At 43.6% G+C, this 12,583-nt stretch overlaps 1 protein-coding gene across 2 annotated transcripts in view; it reads left to right on the forward strand.

Moving 5' to 3' along the window:
* The window catches only part of LOC136883527 (uncharacterized), a 483,493-nt gene that overhangs the window by 445,927 nt on the left and 24,983 nt on the right, over positions 1 to 12,583 (forward strand). The window contains exon 1 of one of the 2 annotated variants that reach the window (XM_067155894.2): positions 10,714 to 10,845. The exons of the other annotated variant lie outside the window; for it this stretch is intronic. The gene's annotated coding sequence lies outside the window, so the exon portion shown is untranslated. Of the gene's footprint in view, positions 1 to 10,713; positions 10,846 to 12,583 lie in introns of those variants that run through there. 2 annotated transcript variants of the gene reach the window in all.

A 12,583-nucleotide genomic window follows, 5' to 3' on the forward strand; every position in this document is an offset into this window, starting at 1 on the left:
TCATAATAGGACCCGGATTTTTAGGCTCTAATAGGTTAGAATGCAAACCCACTGACGCGGGTAACAAGTATAGTCTATTCTGTACAACTGTTATGCTATGAGATTTGCATAAACATTAGGCGTACGGCCCATCAGAACGCATTTATGTTACTCTCGCTACATAACAGAAGAAAGGGCTATCAAAATTTCCTACAAGCCAAACTAATTTGCATTCTGACCTATTACTGCCTAAAAATTCAGCCTCTATTAATTAATGATTAGTGCATTATAATTGAAACAGATATTTTACTCGCGCCTAATAGCAATTAAGAGAGGCAACCAACATTACTTTCAGCGATTTCTTCAAACTGTCATCTCACTGCAGCCACGCTTGGGCCTATACAACTCTTAGTCTTGTCAACCAATAACGTTATTACTGACCTAAAGGAACTTACATAATCAGATTTGGTCGGATCTTTCATATTCGGTTATTTTGACTATACCACACTGCATCACAGAAATGTTAGACGGTTTGCAAATATACTCAGGCGTAAGACTATTTCATTTAATGTGTGTTTTCATATTCGATAATGCAAGCCTCTAATAAGTAGAGATGGGACTTTCAAGTAAAAATAAGTTAGAATGAAAACCTACTGAAGCGTGTAACAAGTATACTCTAGCTTGCACAACGGTCATACTAGGAGTTTTGCATAAATATTAGGTGCACAGCCTATCAGAAGCTGAAGAATTTATGTTACTCTCACTACATTATGGAATAGCGGGTTGGAGGACACTTCCTAATAACGAAATTAGTTTGAATTCTAACCTATTACTGCCTAAAAATCCGAGATTTTCTAATAAGTGGGCGTCCCTTTTATTGACAAAGTTTAGTTAAATAAGTGTGTATATACTAAATAGGCAATAAACCTCTATGATAATTTGCTCTCATTTCCGAATGTGCTTATAAAACAAGCAGATCTTATGGCGCTGATGGGATAGCGAAAACGAAAATGGGAAACCACGTATAACCATCTGCAGATCAGCCGACGGTGGGGTAAGAACCTACAGTCTCCCGAATACAAGCTCACAGTAATGTGGCCCAAACCGAAAACCAAACAAATACAAACACAACTCGCTCGGTTATCCTGAAAGACAATGCAAGAACTAAACTACAGGCGTACTGAACAATGGAACATCCCTGAGAGGTAATGTCATGAGCAGCTGATACGTGACGCGAGACCTTGACCCAGCCGAGCTCGGTAATTATCTCGGACAGGAGAAGCGGAACAAGTGAGAGTCAGCTCATAGTTCACTTCTCATCCTGCCCAGAGGCGGTACCGTGTCGCCAGCCGGGCTACGCCATTCACACCTTTGGAATTACATGGAATGCAAATCCTCTTACTTGCACGACCGTCTTGCTATAAAATTTGCATAGATTTTTGGGACACTGCCTATTATAACCCCTAATGTTTATGCAACTCTTCTTACACAACTGTATACTGGGTAGAAGAATGCTTGTTGCTCGTTCGATTTCTGTTCTACTTATTGCTGTGGTATTCTCACATAAATTCCAAGGTCTACTTATTACATGAGTGTATATAAATGTCCTTGGTTATTTATTCAACGGCTAGTCGAATTCAAAGTGTGGGTAGATCATATCGATAATAACATGAAACTTCCCGGTAGACGATATATTTAGAATTTTCAAATTTCGAAATATTACCAAAATATAACATAGTTGTGGAGTCGATCGACCGTCTCCTTGGTTGACTAGTCAGCCTCATGGCCTGCGGTTCAAACGATTCTGGGTCCGATTTGTAGCCGTGCCGTGGATTTTAACAGGATCTGGTTAATTCCCGTGGGTCGGGGATCGCGTCTCCGTGTTGTTTTAATACATTCCTCTTTTTTACTATTGGTTTTACGTCGCACCGACACAGATAGGTCTGATGGCGACAATGGGATATGAATGGGAAGGAAGCGGCCGAAACCTTAATTAAAGTACAGCCACAGCATCTGCCTAGTGCGAAAATTAAAACAACGAACAACCATCTTGAGGGCTGCTAACATTGGGGTTCGAACCCACTATCTCCCGAATGCAAGCTTCACAGCTGCGCGCCCCTAACCGCACGGCCAACTCTCCCGGTACACTCCTTCATACACTACCAACAACTACAGAAACACGCGTTAGTGGACAAATCCCTCCACAAACAGGCGGCGTCAGAAAGGGGCCAGCCAGCTCTAAAGCAGGGGCTAAGTCAACATATGTCCGGCCCCGAGGTGTAGGGGGCAAAGCGTCCACCTGTCACCCGGCGGTCACGGGTTCGATTCCTGGCCGGGTCACTGGTTTTTAATTGTAAATTATTAATATCCCTGGCCTGGGGACTGGGTGTTTGTGTCGTCCTTAACATTCCTTTCCTCATATTCAACACTCTACACTTCCGCAATTACAAATACACGCAGGTTCATATTATGTGGTGCAAGTAGTGGCAAAAGATCTACAGAGGTCGACGCCACGAACAAATATGTATATATATACACATATTTAAAAGTCAACATATGCAACCCAGTTCACACCTGCGATATCACCAGGGTGTTGGAAATGTGGTAGAAAGAGAGGAAGTCGCTCACCTATGTCATGCAAAGAATTAAATACAATTTTCAAAGTAGTTTTCTTTAGAGTATACATCCACTTTTCTTCCCAAAGCATGAACTGCTGAACATAGTAACCCAGAGTTCACTGCCAAGACAACTGGCTGCCATTTGCGTGTTAGTCCTTTTACAGAAATTCCCCTCTTCACCTCATTATTTTATCGATTTCCGTCATCATTGGACCACGCAAAATAAATAACCCACTGCATTTATTCCAGTTTGTTGCTTGCTTCCCTTCTTGATTTCCCACAGTTCATCGTTTCATTGTGTTTTGTCCTCCTGTCTTCCGTCCATTCATTTTTGCCTTCTGGAAACCCTTGACATTTTGTATCAATCTCCTGAAAGTTGTTCTCTCCTGTATTATATCTGCTGTTATTACCATCCCTGACATTTCTTTCTTTATACTTTGCGATTATTACTCTTGTAAACTTGATCAAAAATTTGTTTTATGAGTCTGGCATTATCCATCCTCATTATGTGACCAAAGAACTTAACTCTCTTCTTCCTGATCGTATCAGACATTCTTTATTTAGGCCTATTTATTTTTGTAGAGGACTGCATTCTTTCTGTGTCTGAACTCCACATTTTTAGTCTTTAATGGGCCACAGATTTGTCTTATTTTTCTTTCATTTTTTCTCTAGCACTTCTATTTCTCCTTTTTTTAAAAGAATTTGTTTTAAGTCACATCGACACAGATAGGTCTAATGGCGACAATGGGAGAGGAGAGGGCTAGGAGTGGAAAGGAAGCGGCCGTGGCCTTAATTAAGGTACAGCCTGGTGTGTTAAGGGGGAATCACGGGATACCATCTCCAGGGCTACCGACAGTGGGTTTCGAACCCACTATCTCCCAAATGCAAGTTCACAGCTGCGCGCCTCTAACCGCACGGCCAATTCGCTCGGTGTAACGTCTTTGTGTTTGTCATCATATTAATAATAATGCTGTTGTTTTTACGTCCCACAGAAGTTCTTTTACGTGCCAGTAAATCTACCGACACGAGGCTGACGTATTTCAGCACCTTCGAATACCACCGGACTGAGCCAGGATCGAACCTGCCAAGTTCGAGTCAGAAGGCCAGCGCCTCAACCGTCTGAGCCACTCCGCCCGGCTAATGACCTAACAGACAAGCAGTTCAGACGGTTGAGCGCTGGCTTTCTGACCTCAAGTTTACGAGTTCGAACCCAGCTCAGTCCAGTGACATGTGAAGCTGCTAGCGTCGTGTCGGTAGATTTACTGGTACGTAAAGGAACTCCTGCGGGATAAAATGCCGGTACCTCGGTGTCTCAAAAAAAGAGCAAAATAATGGATTTTGAAACCAACAACTTTATTTTAATTTTCTAACAGAAAGTGTACTGGTCGATAATTGTCACTGAGGAGTGTCGAACAGTGACCTAGTTACTTGTGTATTTTACTTGTCCCCCGTTCGGTATCGAACGGTCGCCGCCGCTGCTGGCGTGGTATCTTCAACGTCACGCAGTCGATCTCCATTACGGAATCTTAGGACGTCCTCAACATTCAATTCAAATTTCAATCACAAATTCCCCACACTTGTTAACTCCGGTCACGTGCCACGTTGACAGGCTTACGAAGAAGAAGGGGAAAAAAAGTATATATGGGCTCTTCGATCCACGTGCTATGATAAACTTGACTTCCTCCATGTTTAGAAAGTCCTCCTCGGGACTGTTGTGTGTCATTCCACATTCCATACGAGCACTCTGAAGGGTAAAGTTCATTCGTTTAGTTCCAGGACGCCCAGCCCGACGAGGGGGCGTTAACGGGAAGATCTTACTGAACACTACTTAGTATCTTACGAAGCTGATAGAGAGTTGTAGTGTATCATCAATGAGATTTTTAGTAATTCAGTCTTCGCACAACATATGTCTATACTGACGTTCAAATCTCCATCCAAAGGAAGGAAGTGGTTGTCGCGGGAATGGTCTTCCGTGGTTTTCCATTCTCCTGCATTAAGGCGAATCTAAGATAGTTCCTAGTATAAGCCAACCCCTTCATCTTCTTCATACATCACCTTGAACGCTTGAGTTAGGGCGTTACCCTTTACGAGGCCCGCACTACCCCTTCAAGAAACGGGATAGAATCTTTTGAAGTTAGTAAAATGACTAACTTAGTCTAACGAGAGAGAGAGAGAGAGAGAGAGAGAGAGAGAGAGAGAGAGTGAGTGAGTTTTGATTTAGGTGGCCCGCATCACCCCCTCAGGGCGAAGAATGAAGACCTTGAGTACCAGCTGAGGAGCTGTCTCATAGGAGGGGCAACGGACTCAGTCACGCCACCAAGAAATACAGCAGAGCATGATGTGGTTGCATGGACGACTTCTATCTCGCCCGGAGTCGATTGCGCTATTCTGGGTACAAGGCACTTTAACGAATTAACCGCCACCGGCGGCGGTTTCTTGCGAAGAAGGTTAAGTGGGAGCGCTTATAGCTGGCATTGAGTTCTAGCACCACAGTGTTTATAGAGCAGAACATTTATTTCCAGTTACCAACTAATACTTTGAAGTGTAAGTGGAAAAAGCATTTTCCAATGAAGTATGGTCTTTCACGAGGGCTCAGTCCTATTATTATTATTATTACACTTCAATTGACTTTACGTCGCACCGACACAGATAGGTCTTATGGCGAGAATGAGATAGGAAAGGGCTAGGAGTAGGAAGGAAGTGTCTATAGCCTTAATTAGGGCACGGGCCTAACATTTGCCTGGTGTGAAAATGAGAAACCATGGAAAGCCATCTCGAGGGCCGGTGACAGTGGGTTTCGAACCCACTATTTCCCGAATGCAAGTTCAGAGGTGCGCGCCCCTAACCGTGCGGCCAACTCCCTCGGTGTAAGTTCTTTGTGTTTGTCATCATATTAATAACGTTATTCTTTCTACGTCGCACTAATTTTACGGTTTTCGAAGAGCCGACGTGCCCGAATTTAGTCCCACAGGAGTTATTTTACGTGCCAGTAAATCTACCGACGCCAGCCTGACGTATTTGAGCATCTTCAAATACCACCGGACTGAGCCAGGATCGAACCTGCCAAGTCGGGGTCAGGACAGCGGTCACTCAGCTCGGCTGTCATCATAGTGAAAACCCGATAGATAATGATGATGTTGGTTTCTTATGGCCAATGGTTGGTGACCTTGTAGGGCAGGCCCTCCGACGAGGATGGGCAAGATCTGCTGTGTATGGAAAGTTGCGTGTTATTGTGGTGTAGTAAGTTTTATGTATATTGGGAAAGCACGAACATCCAGTCCGCCACCCAAGAAAATTAAACAATTAAGATTAAAATTCCTGACCCGGAACCCGGAAATCGAATTCAAGCCCTCTGAACAGAACGTCATTATGCTGACCATTCAGCCAAAGAGCAAGACACGGTAAGATGAGAATATGGGATACAACTTCGAAGATCGTATCAACATACCGTCGAATTTTGAGAACTAATATTAGACAACGGGTGCCACCTAGCCCAAACGATCGTCTACAAGATTGCGGGTTTCGATTCCCCACCAGAAACTTCAATCATTTAGAAACGATGAGATGCACATTCAGCCTATAACAGAAGTGAGTACTTATTAATTCACGGGGACAGTCAGGCATTCAATTAACCACTCTATTCCACTAACCACCGAGGTTATGGATATTATAAGAAAACCCCAGATGTTTAGGCAGTAACGTGTAGGTTAGAACGCAAACTAATCTGGTTATTAGGAAGGGTCGTCTGGCCCGTTTTTCAGTTACGTAGAGCGAGTAAGATAAATTCTAGGGGCTCTGGTGAGCTGTACCCCTTATGTTTATGCAAATTGTGCAGGTTAGACTATATTTGTTACTCATTTCATAAAGTTTGCATTCTAACCTGTTGAAAATCCTCAGCCTGTTTCCAGTCACTAGACCGGGTCAGGAATGGGATGAATGACACTCCCATCTAGCGGCGAGGATAGGAATTGTGCCGGCTGCCGAAGTCTGCCGCACTCCCCCGGTGCAATGATTAATGCCTGGCAAATGAAATGAAATGATATTGGAGAGTGTCGCTGCAATGAAAGATGACAGGGAAAACCTGATTACCCGGAGAAAAATCTGTCCCGCTTCCGCTTTGTCCAGCACAAATCTGAAATGCAGTGACCCGGATTTGAACCACGGAACCCAGCGGTGAGAGGCCGGCGCGCTGCCGCCTGAGACACGGAGGCTCTCATTCTAACCTATTACTGCCTAGAAATCCGGACTCTACATAAGTACCTTCCACTTCTCTATTGCTATTCAAAAGGAGAACAAAAGTACCATCCGAATTTTCTCCATTAATTACAAACATTTCGTTACCAGGCGAGCTGGTAGTGGTATTTTGGTTATGTAGCTGTGCAAGTTTCGGGAGATTTTGGGTTCAAATACCATTACTGGCAGCCTGAAGTCGATATTCCACAGCTCTCCAATATTCACACGAGGAGATGTAGGTACTATCTTCCGACACAAGTTTATACGTACGGAAATCAATACATTTCTATATTTATGTCTGATCCACACATTTCAATACGGATGATCAGCTGACAGAATTGATCCCCGTGTCTGGTACATATATTTAAATACCTATGGGTGACACTCATTTGGATAACTAACCAGTATATGAACACAAGCAAAATTATATCTCACATTTTAATTTCAATTATATCCATATATAGTGAGTTAAATGCACTGTCCGCAATAGTTGCTCCTTCCTTATTTACCATGTCAATTCTCGTTTAATTTAAATGGTTCTTCCAGGATTCTGGAAATAACATAATTTTTGTTAGGTCTTTCAGAAAGGCATAAATGCAATGGAGAATAACAGCTCTTACAGGATAACAGCGTTAACCTATGCCTGTATCGTAAAATACTTTCACGTCGTTTACAAAGCTTCGATCTCATGACCTCTGACACTGAGTCGCCCACGGGAGCGTGGTGTCGATAGCCAGCGGAGGCATCTGGTTGGTTGGTTCATCAATTATTGTCCCCATCACAGGAATACGGACAGTCAGAGTGGACCATCAGCCTTGGTCGGTACTTAGTGTCTGCTCAGTGTGGAGCGTATTGGGAAATAACTCCGGATATCATGATGTCACTGTAGGTAAGTCAGGAACAGAAATTGTATCCGCTTATGTTTAAAAATGTGTCAGTGATGACTGACTGTACAGTTACATCGCGAATATATGCGCTCGCTTGATACTCTATTGTTGCTCGGGTCATCAGTGCAAAAACCTACTTGATGCAGCTCTCAAAGCCACCCTACCCTGTGCTAAACTTTTCACGTCTACTTAACTATACTACATTTTACAACCACTACAGTATGTGTCATATTAATGCCTTAGTCTATCCCTGCCGTTCTTACCACCTACACTTACCTCAAAATCCTCTCTGAACAAGTCCTGGGTGTCTTAAGTTGTGTCCTATCCTTTTACTTCTGGTCATATTTTCACGAAATCGCTCTCCTCACACAAATTCGATTCAGTCTCTCTTCATTCTTGATTCGAACTACCCATCTCAATTTCATAATTATTCTGTAACACCGCATTTGAAAATCTTCTAATCTCTTCCTTTCTCAGCTCGTTATTACTCATGTTCACTTCCATACAATGCCACGCTGTAGACGAAAGTCTTCAAAAATTTACATTTCTGTGCGCTTGCATTTGGGAGATAGTGGGTTCGAACCCCACTGTAGGCAGCCTTGAAGATGGTTTTCCGTTATTATCCATATTCAGACCAGGCTGTAGCTTAATTAAGGCTACGGCAACTTCCTTTCCACTCCTAGCTCTTCCCTATCCCGTCGTCGCCATAGGACCTATCTGTGTCGGTGCGACGTAAAGCCACTAGCAAAAAAAAAAAAGAGCCGTAGACAGCCCTCATCTGCTCGGTTGACCGACCGGAGTGCAGAGCTGTCCGACCACGGACCACAATTGTAGGCCGAAGCCTAGTCTGTAATAGCCGACGAGGGGTCGGAAGAGAACACGAGTTGACCGAGGGAGGTCGGACGTAATAATAATAATAATAATAATAATAATAATAATAATAATAATAATAATATGGCGATAGCCAACGTGCGGAGGCATTCCATTTTTTCACGTCGCTGAAGATGACTGCAAGTGAATTTCGATGTTCCGCTTTACCCTACTAGAAGGCAGAGCAATCTGCAGCTCTGTTGGAGACCGGGCTGTGTAGCTGAGGCGTTAGAACGCTCTTCTTCTGAGCTGAAATTTGCAGCTTCGATCCCGGCTCACTGCGGTGGTACTTGAAGCTGCGCAAATACTTCAGCCTCTTGTCGGTAGATTTATTGGCACCTAAAAAACTCCGGCGAGACAAAATTCCGGCACCTCGGCATCTCCGGAAACCGTTAAAGTACTTAGTAGTATGTAAAACCAACATTATTATTATTATTATTATTATTATTACCCTCTGTGGGTGGGGGACGCAGATGAAGAAAACAACCACGGTATCCCCTGCCTATCGCAAGAAGCGACTAAAGGGGGCCCAAGGGGCTCTCAACTTGGGAGCGTGGGTTGGCGACCACGGGGCCCTTAGCTGAGTCCTGGCACTGTTTCCAATTACTTGTGCCAGAATCCTCACTTTCATCCATCCTATCCGACCTCCCTTGATCAACTCTTGTTCTTTACCGAACCCGACGGTATTAGAGCATTCGAGGCCTAGGGAGTCTTTCATTTTCACGCCCTTCATGGCCCTTACCTTTCTTCATCCGTTACTTCATTTATCTTCCTTTTTCTCTCTCTAACCTCTGTGGGTGTGGGACGCAGACGAAGAATACAACCACGGTGTCCTCTGCCTATCGCAAGAGGCGACTAAATGGGGCGACCAAGGGATGATTCAATTAGAACCATGAAACTACTTGTGATTAGTACCACTGTATGAGAGACACTGTTGGTCTGCGTTGCCTGTGACTTGTACTCACTATGTGAGGAGCACCAGGGATAGTACGGGACGAGTCCCTGTGATTAGTACACCTATGTAAAGTGCACCATGGGTTTGCGTTGCCTACGAGTGGAGCCATTATGTGAGAAACACCATAGGTCTGCGTTACCTGTACCTCGCACAATACTTGTAAGTAGTACCATAATGTTTGCAACACCGTGATTTTACTCTACCTTTGATTGGTACCGCAAATTGAGAAATACTATACTTCTACTTCGCTAGCGATGAGTGCCATTATGAGGGACCGTCGACTTTTAGACAACACACATCATCGATTCAGGATACTTGTGCTGTGGAAGGAGTCACTTGGTCAGTAATATTGTTTCTGAGGTGAGGCACTGCGGGTCGGTTCCACTGATTGTTTTAAATTCACATTCACCAATTCATTCTTCATCATCACGTTTTGAATTCTTGCTAGTTTATGAATTTTGTGCTGTTAAATTCTCATTCCATTTCGTCTCATTCCGTACCATTAGGGGCCGATGACCTAAATGCCAGGCCCCTTGAAACAACTAGCATCATCATCATTATCATTAGAACCCGGATTTTTATGCATTCATAGGTTAGAATACAAACTTACTGAAGCGAGTAGCAAGTATAGTCTACCTTCACAACGACTATGCTTTGGGGTTTGCATAAACATTAGGGGTAAGGCCCATCAGAACCCCTATAATTTATGTTACTCTTGCTACATTATGGAAGAGCGGGTGGCCGACGCTTCCTACTAATCAAACTAGTTTGCAGTCTAACCTGTTACTGCATAAAAATCCGGGTTTTAATTATCATCATCATCATTGGGTGATCTATGCCTGAGTTTTAATTAAATTTGTCGACGCAACGTTAGACACATTCCAAGGTCGTTTCGGGGATTCTCCTTTAAATCTCCGCCTTGATACCTTGACTATAGCCTTGGGGAAGCTCCAAATAACCTTCTGGCTGCTGCCTTATTCATCCCGTCAGCTATCTCGGAGACGAAACATTAGCGCATGTCGGAATCACTTAATGAAGCATATCAAATGTAAGTGAACTCGCGCTGTCCCAGATCTCACTCGGTTTTGGCAAGCTGAGCTGCAGTTGGCACGGCAGTCTGTAACACAGGAAGAACAGACAGCTCTTTATTGCCCTGTGTGTGTGTGTGTGAGAAATGCGATCCTCTGTGCCTTGTCACGTACCAGCTGGAAGGCCATATACATATTCAACGTGCAGTACTAGTTACAGCATGGAAGGGACGACCCCAGGGCAGTGAAGAAGAGGATTGGAGGATTTCATAGCGGTAAGCTACAATCTGACCAGAAATGGTTATTCTATTACCTGTCAACGGAAGTAATTTGACAAGCTATCACTTTGCTTAAGAACATACCTGTTAAAATCGACGGTGGGAAAGCCTGTGATTCAAACTAAACGACTACCGGGATTCTGAAGGAGTTTCTCCAAAGAAATCAATTCACTTCATTAAATCGCGAATATTTGGTTTGGATTCTTGGCTGGAAAGTCAGCGGTTCAGAGGGCCTCGATTTCGATTCTCAGGCGGGGCCGAAGTATAAACTACTTGTATTTAATACCTCTGGTTCAGGGACTGGGGTTTGTGACCATCTTTATACACATATTAATACATCTGGTTCAGGGACTGGGTGTTTGTGACCATCTTTATACACATATTAATACATCTGGTTCAGGGACTGGGTGTTTGTGACCATCTTTATACACATATTAATACATCTGGTTCAGGGACTGGGTGTTTGTGACCATCTTTATACACATATTAATACATCTGGTTCAGGGACTGGGTGTTTGTCACCATCTTTATACACATATTAATACATCTGGTTCAGGGACTGGGTGTTTGTGACCATCTTTATACACATATTAATACATCTGGTTCAGGGACTGGGTGTTTGTGACCATCTTTATACACATATTAATACATCTGGTTCAGGGACTGGGTGTTTGTGACCATCTTTATACACATATTAATACATCTGGTTCAGGGACTGGGTGTTTGTGACCATCTTTATACACATATTAATACATCTGGTTCAGGGACTGGGTGTTTGTGACCATCTTTATACACATATTAATACATCTGGTTCAGGGACTGGGTGTTTGTGACCATCTTTATACACATATTAATACATCTGGTTCAGGGACTGGGTGTTTGTGACCATCTTTATACACATATTAATCTACACACTACCAACACGTAATAGTGAAGACATCACTCCACATAGGGTTGGCGTCAGGAAGGGCATCATGCCGTAAATTCGAGCTTAATCCACATATGTGCCGACTCCGGATGATTATGAAAAGTGCAGGGAAAACAAGAACTAAGTCGCGAATATTTGTTATATCACTGTTGAAGGTGTAGGGGTTGCCTGCCTGCTCCTTACCCGCAGGCCCCGAATTCGATTCCCCGTCAGGTGGTGGTGATTGTTTTAAGAGGAAGTACAGTCAAATATTGTATCTGTGTAAAACTGCAGTTTCCACATGACGCATGAAGTATCGAAGAGTCATTGTGAAATCAATTCTCGGATTACATGCAGTGGGAAGGTAGCGACCGTAGCTTTAAGGTACAGTCCCAGCATTTGACTGGTGTGGAAAGCACGATAAGTATTGAACAGTTGGAATAAACAATAAATTACCGGGCGAGTTGGCCGTGCGCGTAGAGGAGCGCGGCTGTGAGCTTGCATCCGGGAGATAGTAGGTTTGAATCCCACTATCGGCAGCCCTGAAAATGGTTTTCCGTGGTTTCCCATTTTCACACCAGGCAAATGCTGGGGCTGTACCTTAATTAAGGCCACGGCCGCTTCCTTCCAACTCCTAGGCCTTTCCTATCCCACCGTCGCCATAAGACCTATCTGTGTCGGTGCGACGTAAAGCCCCTAGCAAAAAAAAAATAAATAATAATAAATAAATTATTTTATAAGAATTACAATGAGTGGCCAAAAGTCATGGCAAGAAACTGAATGTGATGTTGATAACGAGTTGCTCCTCCGGAAGACCTCAAAACGGCA

Source organism: Anabrus simplex, chromosome 11 (assembly GCF_040414725.1).
Source record: "Anabrus simplex isolate iqAnaSimp1 chromosome 11, ASM4041472v1, whole genome shotgun sequence".
Taxonomy (NCBI): Eukaryota; Metazoa; Arthropoda; class Insecta; order Orthoptera; family Tettigoniidae; genus Anabrus; species Anabrus simplex.